The following is a 20,362-nucleotide window of genomic DNA, read 5'->3' as shown; positions in this document are numbered from 1 at the left end:
GGAGAATAATCAGAGGAATCCAGATAACTGGAAATTGTACAAGTGACCTGGTTTCTTTCCTTAACAGATGCATTGCACATATCAACTATTTGGCGAGTATGAAATTCATTTTGGCAGATTATAAAGTTAAACAAAAATACTACCTTTGCTCATCTCAGTATTCAAAAAACTAAGTATCCCCCCACCCAATGTCACTTTTCTTATGTATATATGAAGAAAAATTTAATCAACATTCCGTTTTCCTAGGGCTTTAGTACACCAAGTTGTAAGGAATAAGTAAGTATCTGTTGTTGCTATATTTGTTACCATGGTTGTTACTGAAAGCTTTGGAAAGTTCTAGAATTTGACTAACATATGCAAAATTGAGAGAAAAAAAGAACAAGCCGGGAGAGCCAACATGGACTGTCAAACAGGTTGTCAATAGGGGTGACTGGTAAATGGAGAAGACAGACATAGGGTATAAGAGAAATAAGGCTGAGGAACACCTTTGTCTAGAGTTTTCAAATTATCCATACCCTGCTACCAAGTATTTGATGCCACTGACATGCCTTTGCTAAAAGTAGAGAATACAACCATAGAGGAGTAGACACAACATCCAGGGTGCTTCTGGTTAAGTTAGACATTTGTTCAAGGCCACCATTCCAGACTCGTAGACCAGAAATCTACTCCAGGTTTCAGAGGTGTTGAGGTCATGGCTTGCTTTCTTCTTCAGTCCTCCATCTTCACACACAGATTTTCCTTAATGTCAAAATGACAAAGTGGAGGCTGGTGCACGAAGGACAAGTGCTGTTTTCTTTGCAATGCTGCCAGAAATGATCTTGGAACAGGAAAACATACAACAGGTTGTATAAAGGGGGAGATTAGCCACCTTCTATTTTACTACCTGGTCTTTACTCATTTTAATATTCCCTGAATGGTAAGACTAGATGAAAGTCTCCAGGTGAATCTCTATGAATCTAACAGAAAGGAAGCATGTATCCGAGAATGCAGCAGGAAAGAAAGAGTACACATGCTTTAATCTTCAAAATGGCCTTGTGGAAGTGGTGATGTGACTGCTATAGCATATTTCAGTTGAGGAAACTCTGGTTATCACTGTAAAGGACTTGCTAAGAGCAAATAATGCACAAAAGGGCTGAGCTGGGTCCCAAACCCCGACAGCTTGTATATGCCACACCGGTGCCGAGATTCAACAGAGCCTTAAACAAAAGGGCAGGTTCTCAAATTTTCACAAATATGAAAAATCTTTCCCACTAGTTAAAAGGAAACTAGATGATTCCCCATATTCCCCTTCCTTCCTTTGCAAGCATGAATGTAAACCCTGAAACTGACCAATTACTAAGAGGGCTGGAGGTCCAGTCGAATGGTAGAACGCTGACTTGGCACATGCAAAGCTCTGGGCTACCTTTCCAGCACCACAAAAACCAACAGGAAAAGGAAAATTATTCCAAGTGAACTAATGACTCCAATAAGATGGCAGTTGTTCCTGCTTTCAATGCCCTATGTACCTCCTATTCCTTTAAGACCCTACCCACTGCTTGCAGTTGCACAGGGCCTGTCTGACATGCTCCTCTATGCTTGCAATTGTTCCTACTCAGTTCCTTAATGATCATTATGCAGCAGGAGAAGGCGGTCAGTCTCACCGAAGACACTACCAGTAATAAAACAAATTTTTCCCTTGTTCTCGTAATTTGCTGCTATTATCATTACGGAAATCATATCGTCTAATGATGGAAGAAAATTTTCATTTCTGGTGGTTTTAATAAAACAGATTGCATTTAAGGATCCCAATTTTTATTTGAAACTTGATTTTGAGCTGCACTTGGGGTTAGAAGCTAGAAGGGATATCCTTAACCTTGAGTAATCTTCCTGGGACTGAACATGTGGTCACAGATCATTTTGTTCCCTCTATAGAGCTGTGGTAAGGACAGCAGACAGAACATAAATGCTACCTCCCTGGCTTTATTTCTCCTTCCTACAAGGTCATTGTACTGGGTAGTTTTCTCAGAGCTGTGACCGAGAGCTGTCAAGACGTGAGTTAATGGAGGAAGGTATGTTCTGGCTTACATTTCAGGGGGATCATTCCACCGTGGCAGGGAAGGCATGGCAGCAGAAGCAGGAGGCCAGAAGATCACATGCCATTCACACTAGGAGGAGCAGAAAGTTCAGGAAGTAGGGATGGGCTATAAAGCCCCAAGGCCTATTCTCAGTGTCCCACTTCCTTCAGCAAACATCCACCCCGCAAAGGTTCTACGGTCTTCAACAGCAACACCATCTTGGGAACAAGTATTCAAATACATGAGCCTATGGGGTATTTTACATGCAGACCACGAGCACCATCTGAAGGTCAAGAGTTTTCTGCTTTCTTTTGGGCTTTCCATGTTCCTGAATCTCCCTTCCATGCAGGGAGTGTATCTAGCATGAGCATACTGTCAGAATTGTGACTTCATATGTACATCTGTTCTGTAGTGTCCAGAAAATGAAGTTTCCCTGAAGTCACCCACAGTTACTGAATCTCCCACTGTTTGAGAGAAAAATCTTAAGGGTTATAAAATAAAACTGGAGATGATTACGGAAGACAAGCTTTCCTAACATTCCTTATAGATAGTCATAGACGATTATAGTGTTCTTGGGTACCTTTGGTGATTCTTTTGTATGTCTTAAAGCTAGCATACTAAGTATTCTAAGCATTGAACTAGACTATGTCTTCAATTTGTCATCCTTTTTGTAAAAATTGAAAATAGATTTTTTAATACAAAATATTTTTATCATGAATTTCCCTTGCCTCAACTCCTCCCACATCCTCCCCACTTCCCCACTTACTCAAATCCACACTCTTCCTTTTGCTCATTAGGATACAAACGGGCACTTAAAAAAAATCGATAAAATACAAAGAAACCAGAATAGGACAAAACAAGCAAATAAACAAGAAAAAGAGACATGGCCATTGGTGATGTGGGCACAGGAGAGCCAGCCTCGAGGGCATGAGCGTGGGAGAGCTTGCCCTACCCCTCATCTGGGCAGTGTGGGGGGCATGAGAGTGGGTGAGCTGGTCCTGCCCCGCAGCGGCTGCAACACTCGGGAGAGCGAGCCCCGCACCTCACCTGGGCAGCACTGTAGAGCTCACCATGATGGCATGGGCGGAGAGAGCCGGCCCAGAGGTCATGAGTGCAGAAAAGCTGGACTCACCTCTTGCTGGCCTTCAGTGGTGCTGGCACAGGAGACATGGCCTTGCCCCTTGCTGGCTGTGGCGTTCAGGTAAGCTGGCTCCTCCCCTCACCAGGACAGTGCTGGAGATCTGGCACTAATGGTATTGGCGAGGCAGAGTTAGCCCCGAGAGCATGAGAGTGAGACCTAGTCCAGCTCCTTGCCAGCTATCACAGGCAGGGGAGCAGGCCCCACCCCTCGATTGGACAAAATGAGAAAGCTGGCCCTGGTGGCACGGGTGCAGGAGAGCACACACACACACACACACACACACACACACACACACACACACGCACACACACTTGCGTTTGCACATGTGTGTACACATCTCACTGTACATATGTACAGGTCAGAGGACAAACTGTGGAGCTCTGTTGAGAACCAAGTGTGCAGTCGGTTTTCCTCTTTAACCATGTGGATCCTGGGAATTAATTCAGATCCTCAGGTTCTGCAGCAAGCACCATGACCCACTAAGCATCTCACAGCTTCCTGTTTTTTTCTTTACTATCCATTATCCACTGCCAGAAATACCTTGTCCAGCCATTCTGATTGCTCCAAAGCTCTGAGGCCTGTTTTGGTGACTGTGACCACCTGACTGTAATAGTGACATTTGCCTTCTCCCCGGCCTTAATTCCATCTCCATGGCAATATGAGAGCTAATTTCAATGGCAGCGTTTCTCAACTTTATCTCTGGCCAACAGAGTGCAGCCAATATGGTATTTCCAAGGATTTTAGAGTTCCGGTCTCAAAACTGTGATAAAGGGAGAGTCTTGTAGTGAGAGCAAGCACCTGTGATAAGTCCATTCCCACACATGTACTTCTACCTCTCCAGTATAGCCAGTGATTCCTAGCCTCTCAGTGTCATTTCAGACTGAACACACAGTATATGTTTCACACACACACACACACACACACACACACACACACACACACATATGCATGCATACATACATTATGAAATGTTCACTACTTCTCGTGGTTATAGACTCCTCAGACTTTGGAATGAAGAATGAAGTTATCAAGTACTGTCAAATATCTTCATTCAAATTCTAACAGTACCATGCTTTAACATAAGGGTTTATAAAATAAAATTTAACCTATGGAATATCTTGTGTATTGCAAGAGCGGAGTGTTTGATTTTAATGGATGTCAGCCATGACCAGAAGACATAAAGTATCTATAGAGCATAGACATTATAGCTTCTTGGACTGAATACATGAAACATGTCTCCCTCCCTCTCTCCCTACCTTCCCTCCTTCTTCCCTTCCAGTCCCTGCATTCCACATGCTACCCATCATGATCTGTGGTACCTGTTCGGCAGCCTTTTAGTCTTGGCTTAACTAGGCACATCACTCCTTTGTGTACAGGTGATTGCTTAAATAGCCATTTTTGCCTCTGTGTTCTACACAATGCCAGGAGCTCATTCTTGAGGGCTACATAGGTGTTCGTTAGCTTCAAGACCGCAGCTTCTCAGGAAGCTTTCTCAATAGCCTTTTATGTTATAAATATAATTATATTTAATATAAAATATATAAATATAATTACAAATCAATCTATTCTAGGGTAAAATGAAGAATCCTCTGTACCTAGTTCAAACACAAGAAAATTTAATAACTATCTTAGTTATCTCATAAAGTTTCTTGTAGTCAAAGGAAATTATCACACAATTAGGAGAAGCAGTGATTAGGTAAGTCTGGGTGGTTCAACTCTCAGCTTCAATACTATATTCCCTCCTTAATTCCTGTTTTGTTCTTAGTACTATTTGTCACATGAAATAATTATTATACATAAGACATACCATATGTAATACACATTATCAGTTTCTGCTCAGCTTACATTTCTGCTCAGTTTCTATTAACTAGTGTGTGAGGGGGCAATTTTGCTTCTTTTCTTCACTAATGTATCCTTAGAAAAGCATGAGAAGTACATTATGTGTGTGGCACATGATCATTTATATTGTATAGATGTTTCTCCAGCTTCACCGCAGATAATCAGTTGTAAAAGTCAAGCACAGATGCAGGTGGACCAGTTGTCTGTGTTTGTATTTTTCTTGGGGGTAGATGGTAATGTCTTGGCTGGATGTGACAGAGATGGAGAGAATTACATGGTCTGATTATGAGCATAATTTGGGGTGTGTTGTATTTAGCTTGGTTTATTATTTATTTACTTGCAGTTTAGGGAGGGTCACAACTAAACCATTATAGGAGTTATGCAAATGATCTGCTATTGAGCCATATTCTCAGTCCAAATTTGATTAATTTTGGAGGCATTCAATAACAACTACTATTTAAGTTGGTGTGGTGGTCTGGATCTCAGCCCTCAGGTCTTAGCTGGAGGCATAATTTTAGGAGACAATTACACACATGTAGTCCAGGGGAGGTGTTCACATTCTACTTGGGAAATTCCATTAGAGCTAGTAAGCCAAAACAGTCAAGTCTTTTTCCCTATAATCAGAGGACCTTGATACAACTTTCTTCTTACCACTCCATTCAGGAAACCATGCCCTATACTGAGTAAGGTTTCAGAGATAAGAATCACTGGTTATTCCTTTAATGCAACTTGCAGTGTGAGTATTTCACTATGTTAAATATGATTATGATATTTAAAAGAGTCCACATAGATTTCATACAATGTAACACCTGAGTCAAGTCAACTGCTTCTGGAAATAAGGTATCTTTCCAATTTGACATTAAAAAAAAAATCTATGCTGAGTTTATTGAAAGATTGCATGCCGCTTTTAAACTGGAAAACTTCTAAGTGTTTTTGTTTTTCACTGTCACCCACTCCAAGCTGATATGAGATGCTAATCTTTATGTGAGAAAACCCCATGGCTGCCTAGTGGCAATGAGATCATTGAGACAATATAGAGAAAATGGAAAGCTTCTGTGTCCAATCCTTGAAATGTTCCAGTACTTCTCACCCCCACAAATATGAATATGTTTGAAAAGCACGTGAAATGAAAATGGTTGCATAGAAGGAAAACCAAAAAGTATTTGGTAGAAGTGAGAAAAGCATTGTGAACGATGGTGTGGGATGTCAGGTTTCCATGTGACATATTCGATACCCTGGGGAGGGATTTAAAAATGAAAGCCTTCATATAAAAGAAAAAAAAAAGATGTATTGCCTAGTTGGACTCTTGTGATGGAAGGGAATCTTGAAGGCTTGGGGAGAGAAAAAGATTGAAACACTGCCTGCAAAAGTTAAAGTAGGGAACAATATGCACCTTTAAAAAGCTCCATCACACTACCTTGACACAAGCCATGTGTGTCGGTTCCTCTGAAGACACATGGGCATACCTTTATGACGGTTACAAAAGTGCTGTGTACGGGTGATGTAATAATAAGCGAGTCAAAGAAAAACCACCCATACTAACCCACGAGTCCTGGGATGAACTGGGGCAATCTCAGAGGCAGAGCTCCTGGTGCCAGCAGAAGCAAAATCAGATGGTAGTCCTAAGGAAAACCATTGATACTCTGGTAGAAATCTGACAGTGGGACGATTCATTATATTCATAAACTGGGTTGGGTCGCAGGATTTTGGACAGCTGATGACCGTTTCTGTATGTCTGCCCATCAGAGACTGATATTTGAACTGATAGATTTCACGAAGCTTATCTGCTTTCAGCAAAGCATTATGCAACCTGTGAATGAAGGGGGGACATGCACTCTCTGCATGAGCCACAATATTCATCTTTCCCTGACCGTGGGCTTTTGGGCAAAGACTAAGACTTACAGCATCAACCCTAAATTCTAGGTTTTGGATGCAGTCTGAATGACACTTCTCACTCTCCTGCTTTCCAGGTTTAACTCTGCCAGAGCTAACCAACTGACTCCTATAATCACTTCCTCTCGTCTATATCCCTGCACATTCCATTGGTTCTGCTGCTCTGGACAATCTTTTTTTTTTTTTTTTTTTTTTAAATTTTTATTTTGCAATACAATTAAGTTCTACATACAGGCACAGATTCCCTTGTTCTCCCCCCTCCCGCCCCCCTCACCTTCCCCCCAGCCAGCCCCCCATTCCAATCTCCTCCAGGGCAAAGCCTTCCCCACAGACTGAGATCAACCTGGTGGACTCAGTCCAGGTAGGTCCAGTCCCCTCCTCCCAGGCCGAGCCAAGCGACCCTGCATAGGCCCCAGGTTTCAAACAGCCGACTCATGCAAAGAGCACAGGACCCAGTGCCACTGCCTGGATGCCTCCCAAACAGATCAGGCCAATCAACTGTCTCACCCACTCAGAGGGCCTGATCCAGTTGGTGACCCCTCAGCCATTGGTTCATATTTCATGTGGACAATCTTAAGCAACACAACCATGATGGACTCCCAAATCACCTAGAGGAAGAGAAACCACAGGGGAATTTCTGGGGCTTTCAGATGCTTGAGCTGCTGTGCATGTGAAGACAACTGCATGTATAGACAATCACATGTGTTAGTTTTTAATACTGTTGCTGAAAAATTACGACAAACAAAAGTGGGCTAAAACAAGACAAATTTATCCTCTTGTAACTCTAGAAATTCAGATGTCAGCTGAGTTCAGAGGCTTTGGAGGAAAATTTATTTTTTAGGCCTTTCAAAATTTCAGAGACTACTTACATTCCTTGTATCATGGCCCCTTCCTCAATCTTCAAAGAACAACAGTTCAACTTCTGACTTCTTTGCCATGCCTCCCTTTTAAAACTGTCCCAGGAGATCCTTCATATCTTAATATCACTAATCATAGCTACAAAGTTCCCTTTGTCACAGGAAGCAACTCACCTGCAGCTTCCAGCGATTAATGTTATGCCATGGTAGAAGGAACCTTCTTTTGTCTGTCACACTACTTATAAATGTTCAAAGAATTTAAAAAGTGGAATCACAAAGGATAAGAACTATAACAATAATGAGTTACCATAAATATTTAAAAAATGAAAACTAAATGTAATTACCAGTCAAACGTTAGAAATGAAACTTAAGGGTTAGTTCAAATAACAGTACAGACACAACTAAGGGGGAGAATCTGGGGCTGGAAGACAGAACTAAAAACTGTTTCAGATTGCCACACAAAAAGCTGAAATGGGAAATGGCACAGCCATATTGAATAGAGTGACAGAAGTCCTAAAGCCAGCACAGCTGCTTGACAAAGATCCAGCAAAGCTGAGCCTCATGATGGCTGCCCTGCTACCTTTGGTTTTCATCTCCACCTGTTGCGTACTTGGGGAACTTTTAATATTTTTATAATTTGTGGATATTGGAATGATGGAAAATTTCTTAGGAATCATTTATGCCTTCTCCCAGGAATACTGCTTCCAAACTTCCCAGGACAGTCCTGAACATACTATTCCCCTTGCTTTTAGAGAGATATCCTTATCTACTTGAAGGTCTTTTTTATGCCTTAGAGGTTGTGACACATAAAGAAGCCAGAGGTCTCTTCATGAGGCTATGAGAAATTCTTGAAACATCTGTCCCTGTAGTTACACATACACATTTGAAATAAGTAAACTTAAAAAGGTCAACAAGATTCGATAGGATAGAGGAGTTGGCCACAGTTCAGATTACAATTCTTTTTCCACTGTACACTCAGACAATTACATGGCACATACCTCTGCCCTACACAGAGACATATTGATGAGCAAAGTATGGAGTGGAAAGATGATAAAAAGAATGAAATGTCAAGACCTCCCTCTCTTAGAAAAGTTAGCACATGCAGAGCCATTCTGGTGTCATGACCAAGGAACAGAATGCCAGGATTAGACATATAGACAAATTCTATAAAGATATAAATGTGAACATTGATTGTATTATGCCAGAATTTGAATAATAACTGCAGCAGCTTTGGTCTAAGGATTTTTCCTGGGCACTCTGACCACTAAGAGTTAATAATACACTGCTTGGGACATGGCAAAATGCCCAGGGTGGCTTGAAGATTTTGTTTTGGTCTAATGTCCTTGAAGCAACCAAAGCTACCAGCCTGAGAACAGGCTGTCATATGCTTCTAGATTCTTAAAAGTTGGGTTATGGGGTTAATGAGTAAGAATGATAACTCTGTTTATTAATGATGTCAAAACTTGAGGGAAAATGATTGGAAATGATAACTCTGTTCTGTCATAGTTTATTAATAATGACTAAAAGATGAGCAAAAGGAAGCGAAACACATGTCCAAAAACAAAATGATATGATCTTTATTTTGGAACATCCCTGCTGACTAAATTCTGTATAAATAAAGAAGCACTCTGGCTGCTAGTCAGTCAGTTAGCAAGATTCTCCCAACCACCATGGCCTGGCACTTTTCCTTCCCCCACAGACTCCTTACATCCTCTGCTGGGACTCATCCACCAGGTTTAAGAGATATGGAGGATAAAGTAAGAACATCTGACAGGATTCAATTAATACCCCTGGAAGAGAAAGTCAAAGTGTTTGGGGAAATGCATGTTTGAAGACACCATGTCTGAGAATGGGTGACAGCCATAGAGCCATGGATCTAGAAAAGATGTTTTGCTTTTCATGGCTGGTATCAAACCTGGGGCCTCTGGCATGCTATGAAAGTGCTTACTACCAGGATACATGGCAACCCTCATGGAAAGGACGATGGTTAAAGTGGTCACAACTGTTTGTAACTGAGACCATCAGTGACAAAAAGGTCTAAGATACAGATAGGTAAGAAAAAAAATGAAATAATGAAAAAGAAAAAGGAAAAAGATTTCCATCCTCTAAAACATAGGCTACAGAAATAAAGGGGAAATTCTGTGTATTAGTGTAGTATCTATTAAATTTAGGAAGAGCAATGCTAATATAGGATTGTACCTATTGAAAAAACAAGATGAGCACAAAGGCATTTGCATGTAAGTAAGTAAATCTTCACCACACACCAAAAGTGTTATATGGCCCTTTTAACGCCACCCTTAATGCCACTGTAAGTGACAAACAGACCCGCAATAGACAAACACTGCAAGGTGCATTTCAAGAAGTACATTTGTTTTGTAAGGAAATCCTGAATCTCAAAACCAGATTGTGAACAAACACAACCTAAAAACATGCGGAGAAATGCACAATATGTATTTATAATGATGAAGGACAATTTGTCCTGACTAATAAACAGACAATGGAAATCCTGCAATGCAATGGTATGGAATACAGACCAGTATTAAAAATCTCCCCAAAGATTCTGGGTGGATCAAATGGGCAAAGTGGCAGCAGTAGGTAAGGGGAAACTCCAAACTTTGAAATTTTGCAGCACACTGCATGCTAAACTTTAGAGGTAATCTCAAAAGCGTCTCTTGAAGAATGCTTGGTCTTTGCATATCCCATATCTTGAATATAATAATATAGATTAAACAATGCTTAAGTACTGATTTTATCTCAGGTGATGTTATATTATATGGTAAAGGAATAGCAGAGGTAAGAAAACACAAATATCTGCTTACTATGTATATTAAACATTCTTTTTTGGCCTCTTATTTTTTAATTATCATTGTTATACACATATGTACCTAAGAATTTAAAAATTCAGCCAGCTGAGTTTATTCAGTCTTGCTCATATGCATACATGTTCAGGATCGACTACTACTGTTTGCTTAGGATTAACCTATCAGGGAACTTGTCCCTGGGGAGGACTGATTCTCTCCCTCAGCAACCATTAATTGCTTGTAGCTCTTCATCTGGGGGTGAGGTCTTGTCAGATTTCGTCTATCCATATTGTCATCATTTGGTGGTATCATTTTTTCTTAAAGTTTTATGTAGGCAACTCCATTGTTGAAGTTTCCTGGGTGCAGATTCCCTGTCATATGTAGAAAACTTTTATCTTGTAGTAGATGCCCTGGTCCTTCAGGCTTTTACACTCTTTCTGCCGCTGCTCCCACGATGTTCCCTGAGCCTTAGATCTAGGGGTTTTGTTGTAGATGTATTAACTGAGGTTGGCCTCCTCACAGGCAGTTTGCATTTTCATTAGTTGCAAGTTTCTATAATGTTCTCCATCTGCCGCAAAAAGAAGCCTTTTTGACAGGGTTGAGAGCCACACTTATCTGTGTATATAAGGATAAGTATTTAAAATGCGGTTAGAAAGAAATTATACTGGCTAGGGAAGTGGCAGTATCTTAACTGTGATAAAATACTGTGACCAAAGTCAACTTGGAGAGGAAAGTTTTTTTCTTTGTTTGTTTATTTATTTATTTATTTATTTATTTATTTATTTATTTATTTATTTATTTATTTCCATCTTTCAGTTTATAGCTACTACCCAGGAAAGCCAAGGTAGGAACTCAAGGTGGGAATCTAGAAGCAGAAGACATGAAAAAGTGCTGCTTACTGGCTCATTCCCTGTGGCTTTCTTATATACCCCAGGACCATCTGACCAGGAGTGGCCTTGCCCACAATGGGCTGGGCCCTCCCACATCAACTACTATTTAAGAAAATGCCCCTGGGGCTTGCCTACCTGCAGTTCAGTCTTGTGGAGGCATTTTCTCAGTTGTGGTTCCCTCTTCTCAGATAATGCTAGCTTGTGTCAAGCTGACAAAATCACCACCACCATGACCACGATGACGACAACCACCACCACCACCACCAATAACAACCACCACCACCAACCACCAACAAATCACTAGGGAAGGTTGTAGTACATTTTCTTCTAGGGTCCATGACTTCATCAACCTAAGGTGGTGGGCTAGGTTTGCAGTACCAGGCATGCATTCCCTCTTATTGAGTTGGCCTTAAGTCCAATTAGCTGGCTGTATATAAGTGCTGGGATATATAAGTGCCACTGTTGTACCTTTCAGAATATCTTCCATTCTGATCATTGCTGTGTTTCACAGGCATTACAGCTGGGTAGGACTATTAATTGCTTTTCTCTCTTGGCATCTTGTAAAGCTCCTGTTGGTACTTAGAGAGCTATTCCTCAGGGAGGGCTCCCAAATTAGTGCTGTCTGTATTCCTAAGTCCTCTGTCCAAAGTGTGGTGTCTTCAGCAATAGGATCTTACCTTCAATTTCTTGCAGCCAAGGGCAACAGCAATAGCCTATATTGTTTTGAGGTTTCCCGGACTCCCTAGACTGAGAACTCTAAAGAAAGTTTCCCATGATTAGTACCGGGGTTTTGTTAGATAGTTTAATGTTCCCCCCCAACATATTTCTAACTGAATAGAACAGAACGGACATAATAATTGTAATCTGTGTATGTGTGTGTGTTACCATGTGGATTTTAAGATTAGCATTCACATAAAATGGGCTACAAAACAGCCAAGGCAATTTACTCAATGAAATATCTCTCAGCTCCTACTTTACATTTTTGTTACTAAATAGTATTCTATTGTATTACTATACCGTATTTTATTTTCTTCTCATTACTTTTTTGCTATTAGGAATAATTCTGCTATGAATATTGTTCATGTTTTAAGATGAACACTTTCTTTTGGGGTAAAAACTTTAGTGAAGTTTCTGGGCCATGTGAGTTTCTGTATTTATTTATTTATCGTTTTAAAAAGTACCAAATGTTTCCTCAAGTGACTACATCAGTTTTTGTTCTCACCAGGAATTTGAAAGTTCTAACACCTCAGCATCTTTTGTCAATACTCATTTTCTGTGCTTTTGAAAAACCATATCCATCCTTGTGAGTCCAAAATGATACTGATACCTACCTCAGTGTGACTTTTATTTGTGTTTTCCCAGTGACTTGTGATGTAAGGATTCTCTTTTTCTGTTTAATGGCCATTAGTATATCATCTCTGGAGAAATATCTGTTTGATGCCTTAGCTCATTTTTTATTGAGTAGCATTTTTTTTTGCCACTGAGTTATAAGAATTTTGTAGATATGTAGTATGAATATGAGGCTCCTACATGTTTTCAAACATTCTCTGCCTTTCTGTGGATTGTATTTTCGCTTTCTTGATACTATACTTTGATGAATAAAAGCATTTGACTTGGTGACATCAAACTATTTTCTTTTATTGCTTATACATTTAGTATCATATCTAAGAAGCAAATCCTAGATCATAAAGACTTATTTTGACTTTTTATTGTAAGAATTTTGTAGTCCAGCTTTTTAAAATTTAGGTCTTTGTATTAAACATGATTATCTAGAGCAAAAGAACCTAGAGAATGTGTGTATATAATATATGTGATATATATATATATATATGTATATATATATAGTGATATATGTAGATCATAAAGGGAGTTCAAGGGAATGGTTTACATAAAGAAGGCTGGGCAATCCAACAGCAGTTATATGCATTCTGGATGGTCTGAGAACCCAGTAGCTGCTTAGATGAGGAAACAAGATATGTCGGGAGTTCCAATATGGTGCTGAAGTCCTGTGGAGAGCTCCTGATCTTCAGGCCACAGTAGAAGACTGAGAAAGCAGGAGTCTGCAGTCAGTGAAGGGGGACAGCAGAAGGAGCAACAATAGCAGTATTGAGACTAACAATGAGAGAACACTTCACCAGCAAGAAGCAAAGGCAGACAGGCAAACAAGACTGATTTTTGCTGAGATTTCTTTGTATCTCGACCACCTATTGGAAGGTGTCACTCATTCTTAAGGAGGGTCTTCTGCCCTCAGTTATTATTCCCTGGAAATACCCTCATAGGCCTACACCCAGAGGCATATCATTTAGTTGATTCCAGGGCCTATCAAGTTTATCATAAGTAAACTTTTGTAAGTCAACCTCTTGTCAACTTGAGACCCAGTTACACCTTATGTCATGCTTAATTTCCAGATGAAGACTATAACAAGGTCATAATTCTACCTTACCTTGGTACCCCACACATAACTGGAGTAGATGGCAAAGTCTTTTAAGATTCCATAGCCTAAATATGATAAAGATTTATTAACACTTAAGTACTGATATGGTCTCAGTCGCTGTTAAATTACATGGTAAATGAATATGAAAAGAAAGAACATGTACATTTTTATAGATACACACTCATTACTAACCAAGTACAGTAGAAATATTCTTGACAATTACAACCGTCTTCTGATACTAACCACTTTACATTTCCTCTACTCTTAGCAGAACCAAGACCTGCTGAGAAGCTTGCTAAGAGTAGAGGAAATGTGAAGTGGTTAGTGTCAGAAGATGGTTGTTAATGCCAGCTAAGGTAGAAATCCCTTAATTTTGGTTGGATCTCCCCCCCCCATCTTCTGATGTGTATGTCTTTTACCAAGAAGTCCAGAGTGGTTGCTTCTTATTTTAGTGCAATCAGCATAACTCAACAGTTTAATGAATGAGTACAATAACTTGATGAAGATAGGTCAACAAGATCTCTGCAAACTGAGTTATGAACCAGGGCTGGGGAATGAATATCTCCTCAAGACAGGGACAGCACAGGTATGCTGCTGCCCCCGAGAGCTGAAAGCAGATTTATTCTGGGACTTATTACGGACAAGGACAGGTAATAAAGCCCTGGTGAGATCAATAGTTGAATAGCAGAATCTAGGAGGTTTGTTAATCTTTTCAAGCAAGGAGACCACATGGTGTATTGAAGCTGCTATTGGAGTCACTACTTGATTGGGCTGGAGACAATCAACTGTCATTCTCTAAGAGTCACCTGTCTTCTGTGTGGGTCAAATAGGAGAGGTAAAGTGAGAAGTGTTGAGAGCCACTACACCTGCCTCTTTTATGTTCTTAATGGTGGCACTGATCTCCGCAATCCCAGTAGGGATGCACTATTATTTTGGGCTCACTATTTTCTCTGATAGGAGCAGCTTTAATGGCTTCGGCTGGCATTTCCAACCATGGTAGTTCTTAATCCACAAATCAAGGAATCAATTCCACTAACACGCAAGTGTTTCTATCCCATTTACACATTTTGGGGCTAGCACAATACTACAGGATGAGTTCAGAGACCCAGTGGACTTGCAGTAAGTAAAACCTTAGCTAAAATTCCATTGATCAGCTGACCTCCCAAACCCCTACTTTGACTGGAGAGCCACAAATGCTGCTTGAGATCTCTTGGAATCAATGTGAATTCCGAGGCCTCAAAGGTCTGATTATTTCCCTTTCCCCAAGGTATTAGATATCTTTGTGGAGGGACTGGAGGAAGATTAGCTGTAAAACTTTTTGGTTTTCTAGCAAGGTCCTTCTTCAAAAGTTCCTGCCCTCCCTTTGCTCAAGGGGTTCTGGGTCTATCAACTAGCTCAGGTCTTCAAATTGTTTGAGGTGCTATGATTGAAGGTAGCCTTTCATTTATTTGCTTTGGAATTTTCTGCATACGGAGCTTGAAGAAGAATTAGTAGACTTCCTACCTCTTTCACTCCTGGGAATGCCGTGATTAGCCATATGAATACCATAGAAGCTCTTCAATGAACCACACCTCTATGACTACCACTTTTCCTATGCTGTCTGTTAAGTAAGGCAAGCACCCTCACCTTGTCTTTTTCACTTCAGGGCTGCTATTGGCTCTTGCTACTCCCAGTTCCAATTAGGTCCATTGCATCTAACTTATTCCACTGAGCAGCTGTGATTCCTACTGTAAGGTCACCGTAAGAGCCATGACAGAGCTCTTCAAGGATGTGAGTACACTTCTCACATATCTCTGGATCTCACTACAGTGGATGATCAGACTTTACAAGGCAAATCCGCTCCTGTCTCCCACTTTTCTTGAGTCTTTCAGTCCTTACTTTAACATCAATCACTAGCACAGCCACCTCCAGCTCATTGACAGGAGACTGTCTTTTGACCTAGACTTCAGCAATCAAATAAATTGTTAGCACTTGCTTTGACTGTGCAGAGATTCAACATCAAACCTCAGATTCCCTGCTCAATGGATTCATCTTGTGAAAATCAGCCAGATCTAGTTTTATATTCCTTCCACCATTATTCCTCACTCTTAAAATCATTTTTCCACATATGCTTTCCAGTTCTACATTTGTATGAATTAAAACCTCAAGACATTCTTTAGAGATACAGTGCACTTTCTCATGTATCACACTGTAGTTTATTTCTTGGTGGGGGGGTCTGTCAAGACTTGAGTCTGGTTATAAGATGAGAGGGAAGATGGGTGAGGATGATGGTTCCTTGGAGGCATCAAGATTGTTTTGGTCGACATCTTCTTCATGGAAGAACACTGCCAATTCCATTGATAGTGCACAATTAACTCCTTCAAGCAACGAGGAAGAGGACAATATTGCGGGGGTGTGAGTGAGAATGCACCTTCTACTAAGGAGAGAGAAACCACTTCGTCAGTCGAACCAATCATAACTTGAGAGCTCATTGTTCTTGGGCTCATCAGGAATATATTATTATACTCTTTCACCATTGGTTCCCTCATTTGAACTGCTGGCACCCTTAAACTTGTGATGGAATGCAGCCAATCATATGATGGAGACTTGGGTTTGGTTCATGATCATTTCAGCTGTATGAGTGCTGGAGAGAAGGTTCTTTTTCAGAAAACTCAAGCCTTCAGAGTGTACACCTCTGGAGCAGGGAATTTTCACCTCTGCATTCATTCTTTTCATTTGTTACTTTATCTAGAGATGCTCGAAACTATCAGTCTGCATCATCATAGTCTGAGTTTTACAGAAATGTTCGAGAAGGTTCTTTTTTAAAAAATACAGTCAGTATTTCTTTTTTTTTGCTTCTCATGAGAGGTTAATTAGAGTATCAAACATATCTATCTTGTATATTTCCTTAAACAGTTTACATGATGGATTACTAGTGCTCTCCACATTACCAGGAGAGTCCTTAGCAACTACACCAGTGTAGTTGAACTGGAGAGCCAATTTATATACCATTCAGCCCATTAGATGAATTTCTCCTTATAATTCTGTTTCTCTAGAACAGGAGTTCTAAATCTAACACTGCAACCCTTTAATACACCTCATGTTGTGGTGACCCCCCAACCACAAAATTATTGTCACTGCTACTTCATAACTATAATTTTGCTACTGTTATGAATCATAATGTAAATCTCTGTGTTTTTGATGGTCTCAGGTGATGCCCGTGAAAGGGTTGTTTGACCTCAAAGGGGTTGTAATTGACAGGTTGAGAACCACTGCTCTAGAACTACTCCTGGTGTCACAATCTGTATTTAGCAGGGTTCTCTATAGAGGAACAGAATGGATTTTTATATACCACAAAAGGGGAGTCATTAGAATGGTTTACATGATAGTGACTGGTTGTCCGAAAACAGACAGCTGCACACTGGAGAAGCTGAGAACCTGGACCTGCTAACTGCTCTGTCTGCCCAGTTGTCTGTATCAGCAGGATGGAAGGCTTGAGAGATTACTGGTTACTGGTTTTACATGTTGGAAGGTCAAAGAAGGTGGAGTGTGTTGTCATTGAAAAAGGACATCATCACCACCACCACCATCATCATCACCATCACCATCATCATCCTTAGTATCAGCAATAACAACAAAAGAAAAGAGATAGACACACTTCTCAGCACCAAGTGAAAGCAGGCAGACAAGCAACACTGCTTTTTCCTGGGAACTCTATTATATCTGGGATATTCTTTTGGAAGGTACCATCCACTCCAACGAGGGTATTTTCTCTTTAGTTAATTCTTTTTTTGGAAATGCCCTCACAGACTTGCCCAGGGCTATGCCTGCTAGTTTATTTCAGATCTCATCAAATTGACAATCAGGGTTAACCACCGAGGTCTCCTATCTCACTTGAGTTAGTTTTTATCTGTAGTCTAAGAGAAAGGTCTCTTTACCTCCTTTTGTTTGTGAACATGTATCTTTCAGCAGCATTATTTTAAATTGATTTTATTCATTATTATTGTGTACATGGTGTGTGTGTGTATGTGTGTGTGTGTGTGTAAGAGTCAAATTCTTCTACCTGGTTTCTGAGGTAGAGTCTCTCTTGTTTCTGTCACACTGAGTATTCCTGGCTGCCAACCCACAAACTTCCAGGAACTCTGCCTATCTCTACCTCCCAGTTTGCCACAGAGATGCAAGGATTACAGATGCATACCATGGCATCCTGTTTTTATGGAGGCTCCAGGAACTGAACTCCCATTGTCTTGGGCGGTCTGTGCTTTTACCTGTTAAACCATCTCTCCAGCCTAGCATTACCTTTTTTCAAAAGATATTTTTTCCATATTGAATTAAATTTCAAGTAATATAATCAAATGGAAAGGGCGATAGCAACCGAATCAGATAAAGAACAAACATAACCTTTGAGGTTTATAATGAAAACATTGAAATAGTTGAGAAAGGCTTGTGAAGAGCAGCAGACGGGAGGGAAGACATGTTGCAATGCATTTGCAAGCATGTGGGAAGTTATGGTGGAGACCAAAGGCCTGGCATGGTTCCAGCTTAACCAGGCCCCAGGTAATTAAGCAGCTACATTTTGGCATATGTGAGACACGAAGGATGGCAAAATCTACTATGAGGCTAAATGTAGATTTGATTTTTAATTCAGCATATTATTTGGAGTTGACTTTGTAAGGCATAAGCTTCCATTTCAGGACTAAAATATCTGGCTAGATTGAGTCACCAAAATTCACTTTATTCTTCTAATGCCAAATCTTATAGTTCAATAAAGCCGTCATTAGGGATTCAGAGCACTAGAGATTCATTGCCCTTGTCATTTCTACCATCAGTGAATCACACGATCCATTGTCAAAATACTTATGTGTTCTTTCCCACATCGATTCTAACCTGCTTTGGCCAATGGGATATTACAGACATGACCAGATAAAGATTTACCAAGCACTTATGTATTGGAGTGATGGAAGGTTTTTTTTTTTAATTGTTGCCATGTTGAGAGACAGAGACAGAGAGAGAGATAGCCACAGAGACAGAGAGATAGAGAGACAGAGACAGAAGACAGCTACAGAGAGACAAGACAGAGAGACAGAGAGACAAGACAGAGAAACATATATGCCCGTACACACACACACACACACACACACACACACACACACACACACGAGAGAGAGAGAGAGAGAGAGAGAGAGAGAGAGAGAGAGAGAGAGAGAGAGAGAGACAGACAGACAGACAGACAGACACAGAGAGACAAGACAGAGAAACACATTATGCCCATACACACACACACACACACACACACACACACACTCAGAGAGAGAGAGAGAGAGAGAGAGAGAGAGAGAGAGAGAGAGAGAGAGAGAGAGAGAGAGCATTTATTAAAGGGTACCAACCCTGTCTTCATACCTATCAGAGATCTAAACCTCTTGATGATTCTGGCACAGATGCTTGCTTCTTGTTAGGTATGAAAAATTAGAAGCAGTTTTAATCAAATCCTTCTCAATCCTTCCCTAATTACCTTGCTATTATAACACTGATAATTTCTTAGGAAGAAATTATTCAATGTGAAGCAAAATACTCCTTGCCAAATGTCCCATTTGAGTCACCAGGTTAGGCAGAATTTTTCTTTCCAGAGAATGGTGACAGCATGAATGACAAGGAAAAAGGCGTGGTTGCTTGTCTATCAGATGCTCCTGGGGTGCAGTGATGCCTCCCATCACAAAGAAGGGGGTTCAAGGGACACAAGGGGTCTAGTTTCTAAGCGATTATCTTAAGCACTCTTCATTTCTACACAGAAAATAAATTTTACATTACCATCTTCCTGCTTGCTTCCTGTCACGGTACACCTCCAGCTTGCCATCTCCCTCCACCCAGCATATCCTCCGTAAAATGCAGGACTCAGTAAGCCTGCACTGAAGGGGATGCTGTTCAATAGACCTTTCAATGAGCTGGGGTTAAACAACTGTACTTTTATTTTTAAAGTAGTGCCTCTTAAAGTGTGGTCTGGAGGCCAGTGCTTTAACAGAGGGTAAATAGCACCCAGGGGCAATGCAGTGTTTGTACTTGATCTCTTAAGGCCATGCTAGAATTCTTCTGGGAAAAGAGATTTCTGTGCTCCTAGGGAAACAAATTTGGTGATAAATGGATTAATAAATCTTGCTCTCCTGGTACCTTTGGAGCAGCTCAGCACCCCTGTTCCCTGCAGATTAACAGCCCCAGAACAACTTACTGAAGTCGCTTCTGAAAACACAGATTTCTAGCACATTTTCTGATCAAGAGGTGCCTGGGATCACGGGTCTTCATAAAACCATGCCTGTATCCTAACTATCCATTGCTAAGGTTTTACGTGCGAGAGAAATCAGTTTCTACAAAGTTTAAGTCAGTGTTCTGTAACTTGCAGCTAAAATTATTTCTTGTGTGTACAATGGGTTAAATAGAAGAGTCTTTCTTGTTGAATTATCCTATGAAAACAAAGCAAAT

This window comes from Peromyscus eremicus, chromosome 17 (genome assembly GCF_949786415.1).
Source record: "Peromyscus eremicus chromosome 17, PerEre_H2_v1, whole genome shotgun sequence".
NCBI lineage: Eukaryota > Metazoa > Chordata > Mammalia > Rodentia > Cricetidae > Peromyscus > Peromyscus eremicus.
The sequence above is the reverse complement of the archived record's forward strand: the minus strand, read 5'-3'. Positions refer to the sequence as shown.